Below are 19,601 nucleotides of genomic sequence, written 5' to 3'. Positions count from 1 at the left end.
ATTGCTAAATAATAACTTAAAGACTGGCCGACGTTGAGAAGTCGGACCAAGTCAACCCAAGTTATCAGCAAATCCCTGGAAAGAGGTCTGGCCAACCCTATAAAAGAGGAATTGCTATAACTTAGAAGAGATCGACATAAAGAAGTCAGTCTCCTACGAAAAACAAGTTATAAAAGTAATCCCTGAAAGAGACCTGACAAAGGTCCAAGAAAGAGGATTACAAAATAACTTAGAAAAGGACGACGCAAAGAAGTCGGTCTCCTACAACAGACAAGTTATAAAAGTAGTCCCTGAAAGAGACCTGACAAAGGTCCAAAAAAGAGGACTACAAAAATAACTGGAAAGAGGACCAACATAAATAAATCAGTTATGGATGGCCAGAAATAAATACAAGTAAGAGCCAAAAAACCAAAACACGAGTTGGATCCACACATTCGCAAAGGATCCAAGCAACAAGCAACAAGTACAAAGCAATCCAAAGAGGCCGAGCAGCAAGGCTTCGGCATTCTCAAAACCCAGAAAGGTGCCAAAAACAAGTGCAAACAAGCATGATATAAAATGCAATATTATAAACAAGCTTCAAGATCAGGCCCAAAGCTTGAAAGCTACTTGTTGTTTTTTCAAAATAAAAAGTTGCTAAACAAGCAACCAAAAGGAGAATCAACAGTCAGCAAAATATTCAAATAACAAAAATAAAGAGTTTAAAAATCCCACAAGTCGGGCTATCTACACAAACATCCAAGAAAAATTAGTTAAGATTGGGAGCCTTCTCGGTAGCATCAGTCTGGGGTAAAGGAGGGCAAGTTTGGAGAGGCACTGCATCCACCGTACCGTCGTCCCTATTCAGAATTTGACAATCAGGATCTAATTCTGGACGAGCAATCCCAGCAGGAGGAACTATAGAGGTCGACACTTTAGCAGCAGGTGCAGAGGGAGGTTCGACATCATCATCATCTTGGTCGTCGGGAACAATCTTACCATCCCTCACAATATTGTCCAAGCTAAAAAGAGTAAGATCAACCTCAGGAGCGAGAACTTGAACCTGCTCCTTCAAATTATCATAAGCAGCGTTTACACTGCCGACAAGGTGACCTTGGAGCTCGGAATAGTCAACTCGGGCAGACTCTCCTTCAGACGTATCACCTCCCGATAAGACGTGACATAACTATCTTTATGCCTCAACGCAGTATCCTCGGCCAATCTCACAGAAGCTGCCAGAGCAAGAGAACTAGCCTTTTCGTTCTCCAGATCCTTCTCCAGTTTGGCTACTTTCACCTCAAGCTCCTCTTTCAAGCCCTTCATCCAGTCGAATTCCTGTTTTGCCTCCTCCATGAAGGCTTTGGTGGCATGGAGAGGAAGATTTTGAGTAGTTCGGTACAAGGCAGCTCCCATATGGGCCATTTTTACACTACTCCAAGTTATAAAGTCCAAATCATGAAGAAGTGATACATCATCCATAGGAAGGACACCGTATGGACCGATCTGTTGATCTACAAACTCGACCGCGTCAAAACCAGGGGTATCAAGGTTGAAAGGCTCAATTGTTTTTTGTTTCTTGTTGGGAGGAACACTAGAAAGAGCAGCGAAAGACTGCGGAGGCTCGACCAGGCGAACCCTAGGAGCGGGAATTACCCTCCTCGGGCCAGGAGAACTCGGCACAGGCGGCTTCACCGGAACTTGGGAAGATCCCTCTCCCGCCACCTTAGCCGAGATATTTTGAGCAGCTGCAGCCTTCTTTGCCTTCTTGTAGGCTTTCATAGAATCGTTATTTTTCGACATCTCTGAAATTACAGAATCGACCACAGCAATGGGTTACAATAACAAAAAGAAGAAGTAAAACTAAAAAGCAAGTATATAAACAAGTCGGACAGTACCTAAAATAGTTCGAACCAAAGACGGGTCACTCAAAAACTTTTTTGTATCAAGATGGGGGTGGTTTCCCCCATAAATCTTCAAGAACAACTACAAAAGCTTGTTCAACCTCGTCAAGCATCTCCCAGGTATAGCAAGACACTCTCACATTCTTTTGCCATTCTAAAGCAAAGGCAGACTCATCATTTTCATCAAGAAAAAAGGGGCGGCCCCCCTCAGCAGCATGGACTCGGAAGAAATAATTCTTAAAATCTTTAAAAGACTCATCATACATGTCAAAATCTTTATGCCCTTGGGCCGACCTGAAAGAAACCCAGGAAGCTTTCTTTTTGGAAGACCCTCTGGGCTTGGCAGAAATAAAAAGATAGAGGAAAAGAGTCTGAGAAGGTGTTATGCCTAACTCTTGGCAAAGCAGTTGAAAAATCTTGATAAAACCCCAAGAATTCGGATGAAGCTGGGATGGGGCAATATTACAAGACCACAACAAATCGGTTTCGAAAGCAGTAAAAGGAAAGGTAATATCCAACTGGCTGAAGAAATATTCATAGGAATAGAAAAAGGGATGCTCCCCCTCGACCGAAGTAGGAAAACAAACCCTCTCATCAGAATCGGGCGCTACAAGCTCATAATCCCTCTCCCGGGAGCTGCTACCACAAATCCTATGGCGTTTCCTCAGCTCTACACAAAAATCAGCGTCCACCACAGAGACACACATCAAGACAAGGGAGTCCAGCCAATCAGACATCCCCTCGAGAGCTTTAGAAGACATCTCTACAATGTTATTGCGAGAAGACATGAGGCCAACTAATCCTACAATAAGAAAAGAAGATGGGATTACCAAAAAACATCTCGGACGAGGGGCAAAATAACTCGACTAGAAGAACAAACAGAAAAGGAAAACCCCAAGACTCAAACCAAAGTCCTGGGGCATCCTTTGGAGGCAGTAACAAAATAAGGTTTCAGGAAAAATCCACAGCTTACGTCCCGGCATCTCTCAAACAAGAAAAGAAGATTTCAAACAGCAAACATTTTCATAGGAGAAAGATAAAACATAAAAGGTCATCAAAGCCACTATCTTTTTACAGTCTATCAGCAAAAAGCATCACCAACATCAAACATGCCAAGTGGAAATCGTCAAAGGCGTAACCTTTTTCAGAATCAAATAAAACCATCATCAAAACAGAAAATGGTGATAACATGCAAAAGCCCTAAAAGCATCAAACAATAGGAAAGGCGAAAAGGATCATGCAAAAGACGAAGAAACTCCCATAACACACATTACAACAGCAATCAGGCGCAACAGAAGCAGAAAGATCCAAACTTTTTCCAAAACATCAAAACTTTCTCAATATCATACAAGAAAATGACGTGGAAAAGAGAAAGGAAGAAACACCAACCTGAACGAAGAAAGAAGCTTCGAAGGAGATTGAAGAGGGAAAAATGGAATCACCCAGAATCGCCAAATGATGCTGCAACACGAGAAAAGCAAAATGCAGGTGAAAACAAAAGTGAGAAAGTAAAGGGAGAAGTTACGAAGAAAGACAAAGAAGAAGAACCATTTTTTGATTGCAAAAATTCAAAATAAAGCCAAAGGAAACGGGGCAATTAATATCAATTAATGAAGGTATTAAACCCTTGCACGTTCCCAAGAACAAAGCACTGATATAAAAGCGCGCGCTCTTAGAGGAAGGCGTTCTACATTCAAAAGAGGTTCTACAAAGAAAGAAATCGACAAAATGCTCGAGTTCGGCTTCACTAGAGAAAGATCGAAGTCAAGGACTCGACCTCAAAGCAGAAGATCGAGCTCAAGCAGGGGCATTGTTCACACCCTGGGTCGAGCTATCCGACCCGAGATGTTCAGTAACAAAGCAACTGACCTCTTCAGGTCAGGCTATCCGACCTCTTCTCAAAAGAGGTTGGCCAAATCAACAGAAAAGCCCAGTAAAAGGCCCAAATAGAGGAACACGACCCAAATCCAAAGGCAGTCCAAGCCTATAGAGATAAGGGCGGTTCCCTTGAAGATAAGCTGACCTCAACTCAAAGATAAAGATAAGATAAGATAACTAACTTATCTTATCTAAAAAGGTCACTCCACACCATTATAAATATACTGGAGCACCCAGGTATAACTCATACTCTGATTCTACAAAAAACCTGCTTAATACCCGTGCTAACTTAAGCATCGGAGTCTCTTGCAGGTACCCCCCACCCTCCGGTGACCAAGGATCAGAAGTGCAGCCAGTGCAACAAGTCGGACACAACAGCTCCGGCCGCCACCAGCCAGCCGGACACGTCATCTCCAACCAGTACAGAAGATCTCATCCGAGATCGACCTACAGTTTCAGGTAACCCTCGGAACACCATGTATACATGCATTTATATGATTGAGGCCATCATTTCATTTAGCTGACTTATCCAAATAGCCTACTGATGAGCGGATCATTTATACGCTTTTTGGCATTGTTTTTAGTATGTTTTTAGTAGGATCTAGTCACTTTTAGGGATATTTTTATTAGTTTTTATGTTAAATTCACATTTTTGGACTTTACTATGAGTTTGTGTGTTTTTCTGTGATTTCAGGTATTTTCTGGCTGAAATTGAGGGACTTGAGCAAAAATCAGATTCAAAGGAAGAAGAAGGACTGCTGATGCTGTTGGATTCTGACCTCCCTACACTCAAAGTGGATTTTCTGGAGTTACAGAACTCAAAATGGCGCGCTTCTAATTGCGTTGGAAAGTAGACATCCAGGGCTTTCCAGCAATATATAATAGTCCATACTTTGACCGAGTTTAAATGACGCAAAAGGGCGTTGAACACCAGTTCTATGCTGTAGTCTGGAGTTAAACGCCAGAAACACGTCACAAACCAGAGTTGAACGCCAGAAACACGTTACAAACTGGCATTCAACTCCAAGAATGACTTCTCCACGTGTAAACTTCAAGCTCAGCCCAAGCACACACCAAGTGGGCCCCGAAAGTGGATTTATGCATCAATTACTTCTGTAAACCCTAGTAACTAGTTTAGTATAAATAGGACTTTTTACTATTGTATTAGACATCTTATGAATCTTTAGATTATCTTTTGATCTATTGATCACGTTTTGGGGGCTGGCCATTCGGCCATGGCTGGACCTTATCACCTATGTATTTTCAACGGTAGAGTTTCTACACACCATAGATTGAGGTGTGGAGCTCTGCTGTTCCTCATGAATTAATACAAAGTACTACTGTTTTTCTATTCAATTCAAGCTTATTCCTATTCTAAGATATCCATTCGCACCCGAGAACATGATCAATTTGATGATTATGTGACGCTCATTATCATTCTCACTTATGAACGCGTGCCTGACAAACACTTCCGTTCTACATGCAAACAAGGCAGAATGAGTATCTCTTAGATATCTAATACAGAGGACCGAGTCCGAGATATTAGAATCTTCGTGGTATAAGTTGGAATCCATGGATGGCCATTCTTGAGATCCGAAAAGTCTAAACCTTGTCTGTGGTATTCCGAGTAGGATCTAGGAAGGGATGGCTGTGACGAACTTCAAACTCGTGAGTGCTGGGCGTAGTGACAGACACAAAAGGATAGCAAATCTTATTCCAGTATGATCGAGAACCTCAGATGATTAGCCGTGCCGTGACAGAGCATTTGGACCTATTTCACAGAGAGGATGGGATGTAGCCATTGACAACGGTGATGCCCTATGTAAATCTTGCCATAGAATGGAGTAAGACTGAATGGATGAAGACAGCAGGAAAGCAGAGGTTCAGAGGAACGAAAGCATCTCTATACGCTTATCTGAAATTCTCACCAATGAATTACATAAGTATTTCTATCTTTATTTTCTGTTTATTTACTATTATTATTCAAAAACTCCATAACCAATTAATATCCGCCTGACTGAGATTTACAAGATAACCATAGCTTGCTTCATACCGACAATCTCCGTGGGATCGACCCTTACTCACGTAAGGTTTTATTACTTGGATGACCCAGTGCACTTGCTGGTTAGTTGTATCGAAGTTGTGACAAATTATGAATTAAGATTAGAGCACCAAGTTTTGGAGCCATTACCAAGGATCACAATTTCGTGCACCAAGTTTTTGGCGCCGTTGCCGGGGATTGTTCGAGTTTGGACAACTGACGGTTCATCGTGTTGCTCAGATTGGGTAATTTTCTTCTTATTTTATTTTCAAAAAGTTTTCAAAAAATTTTTCAAAAATATTTTCTTCTTTTTTGTTTTTCCCAATTAATATCTGAAAAAAAAATATATAATATAAAATAAAATATATTTTTCTTCAGAATTTTTAAGAATGAATTCTAGTGTTTCATGAAGCATGTTGAAGCCTGGCTGGCTGTAAAGCCATGTCTAAATTCATTTGGACTAAGGCTTCCAAACCATCATCACAAGAGCAAGCTAGTTGTTGCTAATAAAATTTGTTGTTGTATGATTGATTTGTATTCTGAAGCTTAGCTGGCTATTGGCCATGTCTAGTGTTTTAGACCGGAGCTTTCACTGAAAGCTTGGCTGGCTAGTGAGCCATGTTTAATTCCTGGACAGAAGCTTTAGACTAAGAGTGCAAGATTCCTAGAATTCATATTAAAAATTTTGATATCCTTATTTTCTTTTTCAAATAATTTTCGAAAAATACAAAAAAAATTATAAAATCATAAAAATCAAAAATATTTTATGTTTCTTGTTTGAGTCTTGAGTCAATTTTTAAGTTTGGTGTCAATTGCATTTTTTAAAAAAAATTCTTTATGCATTTTTTCGAAAATTCATGCATTCATAGTGTTCTTCATGATCTTCAAGTTGTTCTTGGCCAGTCTTCTTGTTTGATCTTCATATTTTCTTGTTTTGTGTCTTTTCTTATTTTTCATATGCATTCTTGCATTCATAGTGTCTATACATGAAAAATTTCTAAGTTTGGTGTCTTGCATGTTTTCTTTTCTTGAAAATTTTTTAAAAATAAGTTCTTGATGTTCATCTTGACATTCATAGTGTTCTTGGTGTTCATCTTGACATTCATAGTGTTCTTGCATGCATTCATTGTTTTGATCTAAAATTCTCATGCATTGAGTCTTTTTCATGTTTTTCTCTTTCTTCATTAAAAATTCAAAAATCAAAAAAATATCTTTCCTTTTTTCACTCATAAATTTTTGAAAAATTGAGTTGAATTTTTCAAAACTTTTTAAAATTTAGTTGTTTCTTATGAGTCAAATCAAATTTTCAATTTAAAAATCTTATCTTTTTCAAAATCTTTTTCAAAAATCATATCTTTTTTTCATTTTTCTTATTTATTTTTGAAAGTTTTAAAAAAATATTTTTCAAAAATCTTTTTCTTAATTTTATATCATATTTTTGAAAATATCATCAACAATTAATGTTTTGATTCAAAAAGTTCAAGTTTGTTACTTACTTGTTAAGAAAGATTCAAACTTTAAATTCTAGAATCATATCTTGTGATTTCTTGTGAATCAAGTCATTAATTGTGATTTTAAAAATCAAATCTTTTTCAAAACTAATTTCAATCATATCTTTTAAAAAATATCTTTTTATCTTATCTTTTTCAAAATCATATCTTTTTAATCATACCTCTTCATATCATATCTTTTTCAAATATCTTTTCTAACTTTTTATCTTCTTATCTTTTAAAAATTGATTTTCAAAATTTGTTTCAACTAAATAATTAACTTTTTGTTTGTTTCTTATCTCTTTCAAAACTACCTAACTAACTATCCCTCTCTAATTTTCAAAAATACCTCCCTCTTTTCAAAAATTCTTTTTAGTTAATTAATTGTTTAAATTTTAATTTTAATTTTGATTCTCCTTTAATTTTCGAAAATCATTAACTCTTTTTCAAAATTTAATTTTCGAAATTCTCTCTCCCATCTCCTTCTATTTATTTATTCATTTACTAACACTTCTCTTCATCTCAAATTACTGCTCCTATCCTCACCCTTGTGTTTAGATTATCCATTCTTCTTCACTCTTACTCCCTTTCTTCTTCTACTAATAACAAGGGAACCTCTATATTATGGTAAAAAGGATCTCTATTATTATTTTCTGTTCCCTTATTTTTCATATGAGCAGGAGCAAGGACAAGAACATTCTTGTTGAAGCAGATCCTGAACCTGAAAGGACTCTGAAGAGGAAACTAAGAGAAGCTAAACTACAACAATCCAGAGACAACCTTACAGAAATTTTCAAAAAGGAAGAGGAGATGACAGCCAAAAATAATAATAATGTAAGGAAGGTGCTTGGTGACTTTACTGCACCAAATTCCAATTCACATGGAAGAAGCATCTCCATCCCTACCATTGGAGCAAACAATTTTAAGCTTAAACCTCAATTAGTTTCTCTGATGCAACAAAACTGCAAGTTTCATAGACTTCCATCTGAAGATCCCTTTCAGTTCTTAACTGAATTCTTGCAGATATGTGACACTGTTAAGACTAATGGAGTAGATCCTGAAGTCTACAGGCTCATGCTTTTCCCGTTTGCTGTAAGAGACAGAGCTAGAATATGGTTGGACTCTCAAACTAAGGATAGCCTGAACTCTTGGGATAAGCTGGTCAAGGCTTTTTTAGCCAAGTTCTTTCCTCCTCAAAAGTTGAGTAAGCTTAGAGTGGATGTTCAAACCTTCAAACAGAAAGAAGGTGAATCCCTCTATGAAGCTTGGGAGAGATACAAAGAACTGACCAAAAAGTGTCCTTCTGACATGCTTTCAGAATGGACCATCCTGGATATATACTATGATGGTCTGTCTGAATTAGCTAAGATGTCATTGGATACTTCTGCATGTGGATCCATTCACCTAAAGAAAACGCCTGCAGAAGCTCAAGAACTCATTGACATGGTTGCTAATAACTAGTTCATGTACACTTCTGAGAGGAATCCTGTGAGTAATGGGACACCTCAGAAGAAGGGAGTTCTTGAAATTGATACTCTGAATGCCATATTGGCTCAGAATAAAATATTGACTCAGCAAGTCAATATGATTTCTCAGACTCTGAATGGAATACAAGCTGCATCCAACAGTACTCAAGAAGCATCTTCTGAAGAAGAAGCTTATGATCCTGAGAACCCTGCAATAGCAGAGGTGAATTACATGGGTGAACCATATGGAAACACCTATAATCCCTCATGGAGAAATCACCCAAATCTCTCATGGAAGGATCAACAAAAGCCTCAACAAGGCTTTAATAATGGTGGAAGAAACATGTTTAGCAATAGCAAGCCTTTTCCATCATCTACTCAGCCACAGATAGAGAACTCTGAACAAAATACCTCTAATTTAGCAAACTTAGTCTCTGATCTATCTAAGGCCACTTTGAGTTTCATGAGTGAAACAAGGTCCTCCATTAGAAATTTGGAGGCACAAGTGGGCCAGCTGAGTAAGAAGATCACTGAAACTCCTCCTAGTACTCTCCCAAGCAATACAGAAGAGAATCCAAAGAGAGAGTGCAAGGCCATTGAAATAACCATCATGGCCGAATTCAAGAAGGAAGGGGAGGATGTGAATCCCAACGAGGAAGACCTCCTGGGACGTCCAGTGATCAATAAGGAGTTTCCCTCTAAGGAACCAAAGGAATCTGAGACTCATCTAGAGACCATAGAGATTCCATTAAACCTCCTTACGCCCTTCATGAGCTCTGATGAGTATTCCTCCTCTGAAGAGAATGAGGATGTTACTAAAGAGCAAGTTGCCAAGTTCCTTGGTGCAATCATGAAGCTGAATGCCAATTTATTTGGTAATGAGACTTGGGGAGATGAACCTCCCCTGTTCACCAATGAACTAAATGCATTGGATCAACTGAGACTGCCTCAGAAGAAACAGGATCCTGGAAAGTTCCTAATACCTTGTACCATAGGCACCATAACCTTTGAGAAGGCTCTATGTGACCTTGGGTCAGGAATAAACCTCATGCCACTCTCTGTAATGGAGAAACTGAGAATCTTTGAGGTGCAAGCTGCTAGAATCTCATTAGAGATGGCAGACAATTCAAGAAAAGAGGCTTATGGACAGGTAGAGGACGTGTTAGTAAAGGTTGAAGGCATTTACATCCCTGCTAATTTCATAATCCTAGATACTGGGAAGGATGAGGATGAATCCATCATCCTTGGAAGACCCTTCCTAGCCACAGCAAGAGCTGTGATTGATGTTGACAGAGGTGAAATAGTCCTTCAATTGAATGAGGACTCCCTTGTGTTTAAAACTCAAGGACATCCTTCTATAAACATGGAAAAGAGGCACAGTAAGCTTCTCTCAGTACAGAGTCAACTAAAGCCCCCACAGTCAAACTCTAAGTTTGGTGTTGGGAGGCCTCAGCCAAACTCTAAGTTTGGTGTTGAACTCCCATATCCAAACTCTAAGTTTGGTGTTAGGAGTCTATAAAATTGACCTGATCACCTGTGTGGCTCCATGAGAGCCCACTGTCAAGCTATTGACATTAAAGAAGCGCTTATTGGGAGGCAACCCAATTTTTATTTATCTAATTTTATTTTTATTTTATTGTTCTTTCATGTTTTATTAGGTTCATGATCATGTGGAGTCACAAAATAAATAGAAAAATCAAAAACAGAATCAAAAACAGCAGAAGAAAAATCACACCCTGGAGGAATGGCTTACTGGCGTTTAAACGCCAGTAAGGAGCATCTGGCTGGCATTCAATGCCAGAACAGAGCATGGATCTGGCGTCGAACGCCCAAAACAAGCAGCATCTTGGCGTTCAGGCGCCAGGAATGCACACTGAGGAAAGCTGGCGCTGAACGCCAGAAACAAGCATAGAACTGGCGTTCAACGCCAGAAACATGCTGCATCTGGGCACTGAACGCCCAGAACAAGCACCAATTCGGCGTTTAAACGCCAGAATTGCATGCAAAGGCATTTTACATGCCTAATTGGTGCAGGGATGCATTTCCTTGACACCTCAGGATCTGTGGACCCCACATGATCATCTCAGCATCTGTGGACCCTATAGAATCCCCACCTACCTCCACTCATACTCTTCCCTCTTCTCAATGTTCATCCTCTCTTCCCAATAAACACCCTTCCCCAAAACCCTTCACCAATCACCTCAAGCTCTCTTCCCTATCACCCATCAAGACCACTTCTATGATGTTGTGGCTAAGAAGAAGGTGATCCCCGAGGTCCCTTTCAAACTCAAGAGAAATGAGTATCCAGAAATCCGACATGAAATCCAAAGAAGAGGTTGGGAAGCTCTAACAAAACCCATCCAACAAGTCCGAATTCTAATGGTTCAAGAGTTCTATGCTAATGCATGGATCACCAGAAACCATGATCAAAGTAAGAACCCGAACCCAAAGAATTATCTTACCATGGTCCGAGGGAACTACTTAGATTTCAGTCCGGAAAATATGAGGTTGGCGTTCAACTTGCCAATGATGGAAGAGAACGCACGCCCCTACACAAGAAGAGTCAACTTTGATCAAAGGTTGGACCAAGTCCTCATGGACATATGTGTGGAAGGAGCTCAATGGAAGATTGACTCAAAAGGCAAACCGGTTCAACTGAGAAGACTGGACCTTAAGCCTGTAGCTAGAGGACGGTTGGAGTTCATTCAACGCTCAATCATTCCCACTAGCAACCGGTCTGAAGTTACTATAGACCGGGCCATCATGATCCATAGCATCATGATTGGAGAAGAGGTGGAGGTTCATGAGATTATACCTCAAGAACTCTACAAGGTGGCTGACAAGTCCTCCACTATGGCAAGGTTAGCTTTTCCTCACCTCATTTGCCATCTATGCAACTCGGCTGGGATTGACATAGAGGGAGATATCCTCATTGATGAGGACAAGCCCATCACTAAGAAAAGGATGGAGCAAACAAGAGAGCCTATTCATGGATCTCAAGAGACGCATGAAGAAGCTCATCACCAAGAAATCCCCGAGATGCCTCAAGGGATGCACTTTCCTCCACAGAACTTTTGGGAGCAAATCAACACCTCCCTAGGAGAATTAAGCTCCAACATGGGACAATTAAGGGTGGAACATCAAGAGCACTCCATCATCCTTCATGAAATTAGAGAAGATCAAAGAGCAATGAGGGAGGAGCAACAAAGACAAGGAAGAGACATAGAAGAGCTCAAGGACATCATTGGTTCCTCAAGAAGGAAACGCCACCATCACTAAGGTGGACTCATTCCTTGTTCTTAAATTTTCTATTTTTCGTTTTCTTTATGTTAAGTGCTTATCTACGTTTGTGTCTTATTACATGATCATTAGTATTTAGAAACTATGTCTTAAAGTTATGAATGTCCTATGAATCCATCACCTCTCGTAAATGAAAAATGTTTTTAATTCAAAAGAATAAAAAGTACATGAGTTTTGAATTTATCCTTGAACTTAGATTAATTATTTTGATGTGGTGACAATACTTTTTGTTTTCTGAATGAATACTTGAACAGTGCATATGTCTTTTGAAGTTGTTGTTTAAGAATGTTAAATATGTTGGCTCTTGAAAGAATGATGACAAGGAGACATGTTATTTAATAATCTGAAAAATTATAAAAATGATTCTTGAAGCAAGAAAAAGCAGTGAATACAAAGCTTGCAGAAAAAAAATGGCGAAAAAAAATAGAAAAAGAAAAAGCAAGCAGAAAAAGCCAAAAGCTCTTAAAACCAAAAGGCAAGAGCAAAAAGCCAATAGCCCTTAAAACCAAAAGGTAAGGGTAAATAAAAAGGATCCCAAGGCTTTGAGCATCAGTGGATAGGAGGGCCTAAAGGAATAAAATCCTGGCCTAAGCGGCTAAACCAAGCTATCCCTAACTATGTGCTTGTGGCGTAAAGGTGTCAAGTGAAAACTTGAGACTGAGCGGTTAAAGTCAAGGTCCAAAGCAAAAGAAGAGTGTGCTTAAGAACCCTGGACACCTCTAATTGGTGACTTTAGCAAAGCTGAGTCACAATCTGAAAAGGTTCACCCAATTATGTGTCTGGGGCATTTATGTATCCGGTGGTAATACTGGAAAACAAATTGCTTAGGGCCACGGCCAAGACTCATAAAGTAGCTGTGTTCAAGAATCAACATACTGAACTAGGAGAATCAATAACACTATCTGAACTCTAAGTTCCTATAGATGCCAATCATTCTGAACTTCAATGGATAAAGTGAGATGCCAAAACTCTTCAAGAGGCAAAAAGCTACAAGTCCCGCTCATCTGATTGGTGCTATGTTTCATTGATAGTTTGGAATTTATAGTATATTATCTTCTTTTTATCTTATTTGATTTTCAGTTTCTTGGGGACAAGCAACAATTTAAGTTTGGTGTTGTGATGAGCGGATAATTTATACGCTTTTTGGCATTGTGTTTAGTATGTTTTTAGTAGGATCTAGTCACTTTTAGGGATGTTTTTATTAGTTTTTATGTTAAATTCACATTTCTGGACTTTACTATGAGTTTGTGTGTTTTTCTATGATTTCAGGTATTTTCTGGCTGAAATTGAGGGACTTGAGCAAAAATCAGATTCAGAGGAAGAAGAAGGACTGCTGATGCTGTTGGATTCTGATCCCCCTGCACTTAAAGTGGATTTTCTGGAGCTACAGAACTCAAATTGGTGCGCTTCCAATTGCGTTGGAAAGTAGACATCTAGGGCTTTCCAGAAATATATAATAGTTCATACTTTGGCCGAGTTTAGATGACGCAAAAGGGCGTTGAACGCCAGTTCTACGCTGCAGTCTGGAGTTAAACGCTAGAAACACATCACAAACCAGAGTTGAATGCCAGAAACACGTTACAAACTGGCGTTCAACTCCAAGAATGACTTCTCCACGTGTAAACTTCAAGCTCAGCCCAAGCATACACCAAGTGGGCCCCGGAAGTGGATTTATGCATCAATTACTTACTTCTGTAAACCCTAGTAACTAGTTTAGTATAAATAGGACTTTTTACTATTGTATTAGACATCTTATGAATCTTTAGATTATCTTTTGATCTATTGATCACGTTTTGGGGGCTGGCCATTTGGCCATGCCTGGACCTTATCACTTATGTATTTTCAAGGGTAGAGTTTCTACACACCATAGATTGAGGTGTGGAGCTCTGCTGTTCCTCATGAATTAATACAAAGTACTACTATTTTTCTATTCAATTCAAGCTTATTCCTATTCTAAGATATCCATTCGCACCCAAGAACATGATGAATGTGATAATTATGTAACGCTCATCATCATTCTCACTTATGAACGCGTGCCTGACAAACACTTTCGTTCTACATGCAAACATGGCAGAATGAGTATCTCTTAGATATCTAATACAGAGGACCGAGTCCGAGATATTAGAATCTTTGTGGTATAAGTTAGAATCCATGGATGGCCATTCCTGAGATCCGGAAAGTCTAAACCTTGTCTGTGGTATTCCGAGTAGGATCTGGGAAGGGATGGCTGTGACGAACTTTAAACTCGCGAGTGCTGGACGTAGTGACAGACGCAAAAGGATAGCAAATCTTATTCCAGTATGATCGAGAACCTCAGATGATTAGCCGTTCCGTGATAGAGCATTTGGACCTTTTTCATAGAGACGATGGGATGTAGCCATTGACAACGGTGATGCCCTATATAAAGCTTGCCATAGAACGGAGTAAGACTGATTGGATGAAGATAGCAGGAAAGCAGAGGTTCAGAGGAACGAAAGCATCTCTATACGCTTATCTGAAATTCTCACCAATGAATTACATAAGTATTTCTATCTTTATTTTCTGTTTATTTACTATTATTATTCGAAAACTCCATAACCATTTAATATCCGCCTGACTGAGATTTACAAGATAACCATAGCTTGCTTCATACCGACAATCTCCGTGGGATCGACCCTTACTCACGTAAGGTTTTATTACTTGGACGACCCAGTACACTTGCTGGTTAGTTGTATCGAAGTTGTGACAAATTATGAATTAAGATTAGAGCACTAAGTTTTGGAGCCATTACCAAGGATCACAATTTCGTGCACCACCTACCTTTCACCAACCGTTGTTAACCAACTTTGAGCCTATGATTAACCCACTTTATTCATTAATTTAGCACATTACAAGCCTTAAAGCAAAAAATAATAAATGTCCTTAATTTGGATCTTTGATTAGCTTAGGCTAGTGAGAGTGTGTATCATTCAAGTGTGGGAAAACTCGAGACATTGGTTGAGAAAAAAGGTATTTTTATTTTCATTGAAGATCTTGGGAATTGGGTACATACTCATGTGTTAATTAAATATTTAAACCATATGTGTTGGTAACTTTGAATATAATTACATCAAGAAAAAGAAAAAGAGAAAAACAAAAGAAAAATAAAAAGAAGAAAAATATAGAAAAAGAAAAAAAAAGAAAAAGAAAGAAAGAAAAAGAAAAGAAATAAGAAGGGGACAAAATGTCCTAAAGTAAAGTTCAATAAGAATCAATGCATATGTGTGGTAATCAAAAGAGAATACATGAGTCTGTGAAAAAGTGAAGAATGGTAGTTAGGTTAGCACTTAAATTGTATAAGTTGTCATAGGTTAGGTGGGAAAGCTTAAGTTGATCGAAGATTCAAATTTTAAGCTCACTTGACCATATGCATCCTACCTTGACCCTAGCCCCATTACAACCTTGTGGAAAGACCTCATGATGATTGTATGCATGCATGAAATAATTGTTGATTGTTAGATGAAAAATAAATCTCGGAAAGCATGATTAGGGGAGAATTGAGTGAATCAACCCTATACACTTGAGTGACTAGAGCAAATACACATCCGGTGAGGGTTCGATTGCTCAATTACATGTTTTCACCTAGAATCATCACTTTTCTTAAAAGTTTGTAAAAATATTTAATACCTCAATTCAATTGTGGATTTGATTTGATTGCTATTACTTTAGCCCTTATGCTTATATGTTCTCTTGGAAATTGATTTATTTTAACCAAGTAGTTGCATGCATTTAGATTGATTGTATATAGATAGGATACATTTAATTAGTTCACATTGAATAAATGTTGATACCCTTTATTTCTTTCTTTATTCTGGCATGAGGACATGCTTGGTTTAAGTGTGGGGAGTTACAAAATTTGATAGAAGATTTTATGTGAGTAAAGAATTTTCACAAAAAAATGGTTACATTGCAAGTATAGTTCTAAACCAACAATGAATCCTCACATCGAAATTTAATATGGTTGTCACTAATTCAAACCCCAATAAAATAACCGAGAGTATTAATCCCGGGTCGTTCTCCCTAGGAATTGTAATGAAGTGCTCAATTATTGGCTATGAAAGTATATTTTGGGGTTTTTGATAAGGGACAAGAAACATAAATGACAAGAAAGTAAAGGAACTCAAGTGGTAAAAAGGTTTTGGCAAGGGTTGATGGTTAAGGATCTCTATCCTTGTCACTAACCACAACATGATAATTGCAAGGATCAATCTCATTAAGTCATCCTCTAACAAGTGAAGGAAAGTCAAATTAGCTTTATCAATCCCACTCCATAAGTCCTAGCCACTCACTAATTGACTTAGTGAAAGCTAGTGTCGATGGACATCAATTATCAATTACTTGGACATTAGTAACTCAAGGTCACCTAACTTACCATCCCAAGCCAAGAACACAAAAATCTACTTTAACATCCTTCCAAGTATTTTGTAAAACACTTGGGAGGCATAAAAAGAAAGCAAGATAAAATTGCAAGAAATATGAATCTACTACTACTCAAGCAAGGAAAAGACAACAAATCAATTAAAACAAGAGGAAACATAAAACATAAATTGCATTAAATGGAAATTAAAGGAAACAAAAGTGCATGAACATGAGAATAACAAGATAAAGGAAAATAACAAATAAAACTAAAAGAGTAAAGATGTAGTAACAAGAAATTGAAAGGAAAAGTAGATGAAAACAAGAATTAAAACCTAGATATAAGAAGAGATTTGAATCTAATCTAACCTAATTCTAGAGAGAAGAGAGAGCTTCTCTCTCTAGAATTATAGCCTAAAACATGACGAAAACTCAAACTAACACTACTTGGTTCATCCCTTTTCAATCCTTGGGTTCAATAGCATCAAAAATGAGTTGGATTGGTCCCAAAATGAGCTATAAATTGCTGGCCACGAGTTGCTCCAAATGGCCCACGCTGATCATGCGATGCGTGCTCGTGGAACCACACGTACGCATCTCTAAACGCCAGGAAACTATAGTAAATTTTATATCATTTTGAAACTCCGGATGTTAGCTTTCCAACGCAATTAGAACCGCCTCATTTGGACCTCTGTAGCTCAAGTTATGATCGATTAAGTGCGAAGAGGTCGAGATTGACAGCTTAGCAGTTCCTTACTTTCTTCATGAGTTCTCCATTTTTACATGATTTTTCTTCATTCCCTTAATCTAATCTTTATCTTCTAAATCTGAAATCACTTAACAAACATATCAAGGCATCGAATGGAGTTAAGGTGAATTAAATTTAGCTATTTTAAGACCTAAAAAGCATGTTTTCACTCTTAAGCATAATTAAAGGAGAATTACAAAACCATACTATTTCATTGAATAAATGTGGGAAAAGATGATAAAATCCCTCTAAATTCAACATAAGATAAACCCTAAAAATGGGGTTTATCAACCTCCCCACACTTAAACAATAGCATGTCCTCATGCTAAAGCAAGAAAGACAAGAAAAGGGGTATGAACATTTATTCAATGCAAAGAAACTATATAAACCTATCTACATTAATGCAACTAAATGCAATATAACTCTATCTACTTAGTTAAAAGTAAATCAATCTCCAAGACATACATAAACAAGTAGGGCCAAGTAGTATGATGATTCATGAATCCTACCAATTCAAATATCAAAATGAAGTACAAATAGACTTGCAAGGAGAAAGCTCATGAAAGCCGGGAACAAGGAATTGAGCATCGAACCCTCACCGGAAGAGTTTTCACTCTAGTCGCTCAAGTGTATAGGGTTGATCACTCAATTCTCTTCTAATCATGTTTTTCAAGATTTGTTTTTCATCTAACAGTCAACAATTATTTCATGCATGCATACAAATATCTTAAGGACTTATCTTTAGGTTGTAATGGGGCTAGGGTCAAGGTAGGATTGTATATGGTAAAGTGGACTTGAATTTTGAATCTGTGATTAACTTAAACTTTTCCACCTAACCTATATAACAACCTATACAATTAAAAGCTAACCTAACTACCCATTCTTCACTTTCTTCACACACTCATGCATTTCTCTTTTCAATTCACATCCCATATGTATTGATATTATTGAACTTTACCTTGGGAAATTTTGTCCCCTTTTTATTGCATTTCTTTTTCCTTCTTTTTCTATATTTTTTCTTCTTTTTATTTTTCTTTTATTTTTCTCTTTTTTTTTTCTTTTTTTTTGATGAATCATATACAAAGGTACCAATGCATATGGTTTAAACATTTAATGCATGAGTATATACCCAATTTCTAAAATTTTGACAAAAAGATAAAAGCACCCTTTTATCCCAACCAATGTTCCCAATTCTCCCAAACTTGATGATAAACACTCTCACTAGCCTAAGCTAATCAAAGATCCAAATAAGGGACTGATGATGCCAGGGCATTTTGGCCAGTTTCACTGACCTTTTCTTTACTGTTTTTAAGGTAGTTTCATTTATTTTCTTAGAAAATAAGCTAGTTTTGGGTAGATATTCACTTACATCTTGATTCAAGCATACATTGTGCATTTTACATGATTTCATCAGGATTTTGCATGAATTATATCATAAATTGGATGATGCATGATCCCATGATTAAGAGCAAGACTTTGATGCACTTTGTTTGATTGATTTCAGGCCAAAAGAAGAAGAGAAGAAGCCACGTTAGTGGCTACGTTAGTTACACTAACGTGGGCACTAACGTGGAAGGAAGGAAAGCCCCAACGTTAGTGAGAAAAGTTAGTGGCATTAACTTTGAAGAAAGGAAATGGAGCCAACGTTAGTGACACTTAACATTATCACTAACGTTGGACCAAGCTCATAAGTGGCCACGTTAGTTGCCACGTTAACTTAGTTAACGTGGCCTCTAATGTTAAGAAGAAAGGGGGGAAGCCAACGTTAGTGACATTCAACATTATCACTAACGTTGGCCAAGTCACATTAAGCCACGTTAACTTCCACGTTAACCTAGTTAACGTGGAAGCTAACGTGAGGAAACAAAGTGGTCGACAACGTTAGTGACACCAAACATTGTCACTAACGTTGGGATGAACACACACTATCCCCAAGAAGCCACGTTAACTCCCACGTTAACCTAGTTAACGTGAAGAAGAAGAAGTTGTTGACAATGTTAGTGACTCCAAACATTGTCACTAACGTTGCCAACACAAGCCACAAAGAGCCACGTTAACTCCCACGTTAACTTAGTTAACGTGGTAGTTAACGTGGGCAAAAGTCCCACCTGACAGCCTGACCATGCCTTCTTCAAACACGCATAACTTGAGCCACAAAGCTCCAAATGAGGTGATTCCAGTGGCATTGGAAAGTAGGATTCCAGAGCTTTCCAATCATATATGGCACTACATGGTTGACACTAAATTTGAGGGAGAAAACCTGCCCCGAAAGTGCAATGATGAACATGGTATCAACCTGTATTAAGGCCAACTGACCTCTTCACCTTCCAAGAAGTGTAACTCGAGTTGTAGAGCTCCAAATGATGCGCTTCCAAAAGCATTGGAAAGTAGACATCCAGGGCTTTCCAACAATATATAATAGTA

General features: G+C 38.1%; 1 non-coding gene across 1 annotated transcript; it reads right to left on the bottom strand.

Moving 5' to 3' along the window:
- Positions 1 to 8,495: 8,495 nt before the first annotated feature.
- On the bottom strand, positions 8,496 to 8,603 carry LOC148573651 (small nucleolar RNA R71). Its single transcript, XR_015906607.1, has one exon. It is a non-coding gene; the product is annotated as a small nucleolar RNA R71 (small nucleolar RNA).
- Between the last annotated feature and the right edge of the window lie 10,998 nt (positions 8,604 to 19,601).

The sequence above is a fragment of the Arachis ipaensis genome, chromosome B2 (genome assembly GCF_059453495.1).
Source record: "Arachis ipaensis isolate K30076 ecotype BB chromosome B2, ASM5945349v1, whole genome shotgun sequence".
In the NCBI taxonomy this organism is placed as follows: domain Eukaryota; kingdom Viridiplantae; phylum Streptophyta; class Magnoliopsida; order Fabales; family Fabaceae; genus Arachis; species Arachis ipaensis.
Note: the sequence above shows the minus strand (reverse complement) of the source record. Positions and strands in the feature narration are given on the sequence as shown.